Source organism: Mus caroli, unplaced genomic scaffold (genome assembly GCF_978045245.1).
Source record: "Mus caroli unplaced genomic scaffold, Mus_caroli_1 scaffold_2, whole genome shotgun sequence".
Taxonomy (NCBI): domain Eukaryota; kingdom Metazoa; phylum Chordata; class Mammalia; order Rodentia; family Muridae; genus Mus; species Mus caroli.
Window position 1 is genome coordinate 74058642 of NW_028227257.1, and position 7745 is coordinate 74066386.

Below are 7745 nucleotides of genomic sequence, written 5' to 3' on the forward strand. Positions count from 1 at the left end.
CATATCTTGTTTCAATCCAGACACAGTATTATAATGCCAAAGATGTAATGTCAAGAATCTCGTGTCTGTCTCAAGTTTATGTAAAGAATGCTTACCATCTATTCTCCACCTTGTCAATAAAAGCTGATTAGGCAATGCCTAAGCAGAAGGGCAAATAGGATGGGACTTCCACCAGTCAGCGGAGGGAGAGTACAATAAAGCAGATTGAGCTGAGGAGGGAGGAGAGAAGACATCATGAGAGTTGGAGCATGGGAGGTCCTAAATGCAAGTATTATGAAGGTTTGGGCTGTGAGGTAGCCAGATTAGCTTAGAGGATTAAAATATATCAAATGACTGCCCAGGTATTGTGGCAAAGCTTGAAAATAAATCTTGGTCTCTCTGTGTCATTATTGGGGAATTAGCTAGGATAAAGAACAACAGCTGCTCTATTAATTTCCAGCATACATTTATATTAAAATTACCATTATGCCTATTCTTCCCAGCTACAAGGAACCATCACTTGATTGACTTGTGACATGTAACGGAAAGTGGATTGTCTATAATAACTAGTAATAACTAACTTATTGCTTAGATAGAAAAGTGCAAGGAAGTACTTTGGAGAGCACACTCTCCAAAGTCAGACTTGTCCCCCAGAAGCCCATGGTCATTATTGAGTGGTTTGCTGATACTCTGATGCAATATGATGCAATATAGCTTTCTGAATCCCTGTGAAACCATTACTTCTGACAGGTGTACCAAGCAACTTGACGGGACATATCAGAAAGCGTCAGGCTTGTCATTATCACTGACCAATAGAAACAGCACAATTCTACTCCACAGCACCCAGTGGAACGTCACAAAACCACTGTTTTAGAAGTTGAACAAGGTGTTCTGTGAAGTTCTGCCTAACCCACTACATTCATCTGGCCTCTTGCCAACCAACTTCCCCTTCTTCAAGCATCCTGCCAACTTCTTGTAGAGAGATTGCTTCCACTGCCAGCAGGATGCAGAAGATGCCTTCCAAGAGTTTATCAAATCCTGATGCACAAATTATTCACCACAGAAACAAACAAACGTATTTCTCACTGTCAAAAAGATGTGTTGTTCTTAATGGTTCCCATTTTAATTAATAAAGATGTCTTTGAGCATAGTTACTCTAACTTAAAATTAAAATTCTGAAACTGTGGCTCCCTTTGCAATGTGCCTTTCTCCCTTGATCATTCAGAATATCACTTTCATTGTTTTCAGAATTTCTTTTTGCTATCTCTCTTACTGTTCTTTTTGTAGTATTTTGTTACAACAATCATTTAGCAACACTATGTGTGGTAGTGGGGTGTTTGTAGGTATGCAGTATACATGCGCATAGAGGTGAGATCAAAACTGAGACTCATTCTTCAGGAGCTATCTATCAATCTTGTATTTTTTATGTTATATATATATTTTTATTAGGTATTTAGCTCATTTACATTTCCAATGCTATACCAAAAGTCCCCCATACCCACCCACACCCACACCCACTCCCCTACCCACCCACTCCCCCTTTTTGGCCCTGGCATTCCCCTGTACTGGGGCATATAAAGTTTGCAAGTCCAATGGGCCTCTCTTTCAAGTGATGGCCTATTAGGCCATCTTTTGATACATATGCAGCTAGAGACAAGAGCTCCGGGGTACTGGTTAGTTCATATTGTTGTTCCACCTATAGGGTTGCAGTTCCCTTTAGCCGCTTGGGTGCTTTCTCTAGCTCCTCCATTGGGGGCCCTGTGATCCATTCAATAGCTGACTGTGAGCATCCACTTCTGTGTTTGCTAGGCCCCGGCATAGTCTCACAAGAGACAGCTATATCTGGGTCCTTTCAGCAAAATCTTGCTAGTGTATGCAATGGTGTCAGCGTTTGGAAGCTGATCATGGGATGGATCTCTGGATATGGCAATCACTAGATGGTCCATCCTTTTGTCACACTTCCAAATTTTTTCTCTGTAACTCCTTCCATGGGTGTTTTGTTCCCTATTCTAAGAAGGGGCAAAGTGTCCACACTTTGGTCTTCGCTCTCTTGAGTTTAATGCATTTAGCAAATTGTATCTTATATCTTGGGTATCCTAAGTTTCTGGGCTAATATCCACTTATCAGTGAGTACATATTGTGAGAGTTCCTTTGTGATTGGGTTACCTCACTCAGGATGATGCCCTCCAGGTCCATCCATTTGGCTAGGAATTTCATAAATTCATTCTTTTTAATAGCTGAGTAGTACTCCATTGTGTAAATGTACCACATTTTCTGTATCCATTCCTCTGTTGAGGGGCATCTGGGTTCTTTCCAGCTTCTGGCTATTATAAATAAGGCTGCTATGAACATAGTGGAGCATGTGTCCTTCTTACCGGTTGGGACATCTTCTGGATATATGCCCAGGAGAAGTATTGCTGGATCCTCCGGTAGTACTATGTCCAATTTTCTGAGGAACTGCCAGACTGATTTCCAGAGTGGTTGTACAAGCTTGCAATCCCACCAACAATGGAGGAGCGTTCCTCTTTCTCCACATCCTCGCCAGCATCTGCTGTCACCTGAATTTTTCATCTTAGCCATTCTGACTGGTATGAGGTGGAATCTCAGGGTTGTTTTGATTTGCATTTCCCTGATGATTAAGGATGTTGAACATTTTTTCAGGTGCTTCTCTGCCATTCGGTATTCCTCGGGTGAGAATTCTTTGTTCAGTTCTGAGCCCCATTTTTTAATGGGGTTATTTGATTTTATGAAGTCCACATTCTTGAGTTCTTTATATATATTGGATATTAGTCCCCTATCCGATTTGGGATAGGTAAAGATCCTTTCCCAATCTGTTGGTGGTCTTTTTGTCTTATTGACGGTGTCTTTTGCCTTGCAGAAGCTTTGCAATTTTATGAGGTTCCATTTATCAATTCTTGATCTTACAGCACAAGCCATTGCTGTTCTATTCAGGAATTTTTCCCCTGTACCAATATCTTTGAGACTTTTCCCTACTTTCTCCTCTATAAGTTTCAGTGTCTCTGGTTTTATGTGGAGTTCCTTAATCCACTTAGATTTGACCTTAGTACAAGGAGATAGTAATGGATCAATTCGCAATCTTCTACATGATAACAGCCAGTTGTGCCAGCACCATTTGTTGAAAATGCTGTCTTTTTTCCACTGGATGGTTTTAGCTCCCTTGTCAAAGATCAAGTGACCATAGGTGTGTTGGTTCATCTCTGGGTCTTCAATTCTGTTCCATTGGTCTACTTGTCTGTCACTATACCAGTACCATGCAGTTTTTTATCACTATTGCTCTGTAGTAAAGCTTTAGGTCCGGCATGGTGATTCCACCAGAGGTTCTTTTATCCTTGAGAAGACTTTTTGCTATCCTAGATTTTTTGTTATTCCAGATGAATTTGCAGATTGCTCTTTCTAATTCGTTGAAGAATTGAGTTGGAATTTTGATGGGGATTGCATTGAATCTGTAGATTGCTTTTGGCAAAATAGCCATTTTTACTATATTGATCCTAACAATCCATGAGCATGGGAGATCTTTCCATCTTCTGAGATCTTCTTTATTTCTTTCTTCAGAGACATGAAGTTCTTGTCATACAGATCTTTCACTTCCTTAGTTAGAGTCACACCTAGGTATTTTATATTATTTGTGGCTATTGAGAAGGGTGTTGTTTCCCTGATTTCTTTCTCAGCCTGTTTATTCTTTGTGTAGAGAAAGGCCATTGACTTGTTTGAGTTAATTTTATATCTAGCTACTTCACTGAAGCTGTTTATCAGGCTTAGGAGTTCTCTGGTGGAATTTTTAGGGTCACATATATATACTATCATATCATCTGCAAAAAGTGATATTTTGACTTCTTCCTTTCCAATTTGTATCCCCTTGATCTCCTTTTGTTCTCTAATTGCTCTGGCTAGGACTTCAAGTACAATGTTGAATAGGTAGGGATAAAGTGCGCAGCCTTGTCTAGTCCCTGATTTTAGTGGCATTGCTTCCAGCTTCTCACCAGTTACTTTGATGCTGGTTACTGGTTTGCTGTAGATTGCTTTTATAATGTTTAGGTATGGGCCTTGACTTCCTGATCTTTCCAAGACTTTTATCATGAATGGGTGTTGGATTTTGTCAAATGCTTTCTCAGCATCTAACGAGATGATCATGTGGTTTTTGTCTTTGAGTTTGTTTATATACTGGAATATGTTGATGGATTTCCGTTTATTGAACCATCCCTGCATCCCTGGGATGAAACCTACTTGGTCAGGATGGATGATTGTTTTGATGTGTTCTTGGATTCGGTTAGCAAGAACTTTATTGAGGATTTTTGCATCAATATTCATAAGGGATATTGGTCTGAAGTTCTCTATTTGTTGGGTCTTTTTGTGGTTTAGGTATCAGAGTAATTGTGGCTTCATAGAATGAGTTGGGTAGAGTACCTTCTGTTTCTATTTTGTGGAATAGTTTGTGAAGAACTGGGATGAGATCTTCTTTGAAGGTCTGATAGAACTCTGCACTAAACCCATCTGGTCCTGGGCTATTTTTGGTTGGGAGACTATTAATGACTGCTTCTATTTCTTTGGGGGATATAGGGCTGTTTAGATCATTAACCTGATCTTGATTCAACTTTGGTACCTGGTATCTGTCTAGAAACATCTCCATTTCATCCAGGCTCTCCAGTTTTGTTTAGTATAGACTTTTGTAGAAGTATCTGATGGTGTTTTGGATTTCTTCAGGATCTGTTGTTATGTTTCCCTTTTCATTTCTGATTTTGTTAATTAGGATGCTTTCCCTGTGCCCTCTAGTGAGTCTGGCTAAGGGTTTGTCTATCTTGTTGATTTTCTCAAAGAACCAGCTCTTCGATTGGTTGATTCTTTGAATATTTCTTCTTGTTTCCACGTGGTTGATTTCGCCCCTGAGTTTGATTATTTCCTGCCTTCTACTCCTCTTGGGTGAATTTGCTTCCTTTTGTTCTAGAGCTTTTAGGTGTGTTGTCAAGCTGCTAATGTGTGCTCTCTCTAGTTTCTTTTTGGAGGCACTCAGAGCTATGAGTTTTCCTCTTAGAAATGCTTTCATTGTGTCCCATAAGTTTGGGTATGTTGTGGCTTCATTTTCATTGAACTCTAAGAAGTCCTTAATTTCTTTTTTATTCCTTCCTTGACCAAGTTATCATTGAGAAGAGTGTTGTTCAGTTTCCATGTGAATGTTGGCTTTCTATTATTTATTTTGTTATTGAAGATCAGCCTTAGTCCATGGTGATCTGATAGGATGCATGGGACAATTTCAATATTTTTGTATATGTTGAGGCTTGTTTTGTGACCTATTATGTGGTCAATTTTGGAGAAGGTACCGTGAGGTGCTGAGAAGAAGGTATATCCTTTTGTTTTAGGATAAAATGTTCTGTAGATATCTGTCTGATCCATGTTTCATAAATTCTGTTAGTTTCACTGTGTTCCTGTTTAGTTTCTGTTTCCATGATCTGTCCATTGGTGAAAGTGGTATGTTGAAGTCTCCCACTATTGTGTGAGGTGTAATGTGTGCTTTGAGCTTTACTAAAGTGTCTTTAATGAATGTGTCTGCCCTTGCATTTGGGGCATAGATATTCAGAATTGAGAGTTCCTCTTGGAGGATTTTACCTTTGATGAGTATGAAGTGTCCCTTCTTGACTTTTTTGATTACTTTGGGTTGGAAGTCAATCTTATCAGAGATTAGAATGGGTACTCCAGCTTGTTTCTTCATACCATTTGCTTGGAAAATTGTTTTCCAGCCTTTCATTCTGAGGTAGTGTCTATCTTTTTCTCTGAGATGAGTTTCCTGTAAGCAGCAAAATGTTGGGTCTTGTTTGTGTAGCCAGTTTGTTAGTCTATGTCTTTTTATTGGGGAGTTGAGTCCATTGATATTAAGAGATATTAAGGAAAAGTAATTGTTGGTTCCTGTTATTTTTGTTGTTAAAGTTGGCATTCTGTTCTTGTGGCTGTCTTCTTTTAGGTTTGTTGAGAGATTACCTTCTTGTTGTTTCTAGGGCGTGGTTCCCGTCCTTGTATTGGTTTTTTTTCTGTTATTATCCTTTGAAGGGCTGGATTCGTGGAAAGGTAATGTGTGAATTTGGTTTTGTTGTGGAATACTTTGGTTTCTCCATCTATGGTAATTGAGAGTTTGGCTGGGTATAGTAGCCTTGGCTGGAATTTGTGTTCTCTTAGTGTCTGTATAACATCTGTCCAGTGTCTTCTGACTTTCATAGTCTCTGGTGAAAAATCTGGTGTAATTCTGATAGGCTTGCCTTTATATGTTATTTGACCTTTTTCCCTTACTGCTTTTAGTATTCTATCTTTATTTAGTGCGTTTGTTGTCCTGATTATTATGTGTGGGGAGGAATTTCTTTTCTGGTCCCGTCTATTTGGAGTTCTGTAGGCTTCTTGTATGTTCATGGGCATCTCTTTCTTTAGATTTGGGACATTTCCTTCTATAATTTTGTTGAAGATATTTGCTGGTCATTTGAGTTGAAAATTTTCATTCTTATCAACTCCTATGATCCGTAGGTTTGGTCTTCTCATTGTGTCCTGGATTTCCTGGATGTTTTGAGTTAGGATCTTTTTGCATTTTCCATTTTCTTTGATTGTTGTGCTGATGTTCTCTATGGAATCTTCTGCACCTGAGATTCTCTCTTCATTCTCTTGTATTCTGTTGCTGATGCTCGCATCTATGGTTCCAGATTTCTTTCCTAGGGTTTCTATCTCCAGTGTTGCCTCACTTTGAGTTTTCTTTATTGTGCCTACTTCCCTTTTTAGGTCTAGTATGGTTTTGTTCATTTCCATCACCTGTTTGGATGTGTTTTTCTGTAAGGACTTCTACTTGTTTGGTTGTGTTTTCCTGTTTTTTTTTAAGGACTTGTAACTCTTTAGCAGTGTTCTCCTGTATTTCTTTAAGTGAGTTATTAAAGTCCTTCTTGATGTCCTCTACCATCATCATGAGATATGCTTTTAAATCCAGGTTAGCTTTTTGGGTGTGTTGGGGTGCCCTGGACTGGGCAAAGTGGGAGTGCTAGGTTCTGATGATGGTGAGTGGTCTTGGTTCCTGTTAGTAAGATTCTTACATTTACCTTTTGCCATCTGGTAATTTCTGGAGTTAGTTGTTATAGTTGACTTTGTTTAGAGATTGTTCTTCTGTTGATTTTGTTACTGTCTATCAGCAGACCTGGGAGACAGGCTCTCTCCTCTGAGTTTCAGTGGTCAGAGCACTCTCTGATGGCAAGCTCTCCTGTTACAGGGAAGGTGCACAGATATCTGGTGTTTGGACCTCCTCCTGGCCGAAGATGAAGGCCCAAAACAGGACCTTTCCCAGAAGCTGTGTTGCTTTGGCGGGTCACAGAAGCTGTCAGCTTCTGTGGTGCACACTCTCACTTGTGCAGACTAAGTTCCTAAGTTCGGCGGAGTCCTGGAACCAAGATGGCGCCTGCTGCTCCTGAGGAAGTGGGCTTCTGAGCGAGTCGAACACCTGTCCTCTGGCCGGGAGGGTGGTCGGATGTCTCAATCTTTTATTTTTTGAGACAGAGTTTCTCATTAGAATTCAAGGTTCACTGATCAGGCTAGACTGGCCTGCCAGTGAGACCCCAAGGGTAATTTTGTCTGTCCCTTCTTAGTGCTGGGATACTATCTTTCTAAGTGGTTCCTAGGGCCAAACTCTGATCCTCATGCTTGCATAGTGTAACTCTTAGGATAGTTGTTGTTGTTGTTTTATTTTTGTTTTTGTTTTGTTGATGGCAATGTGACACATATTAGAG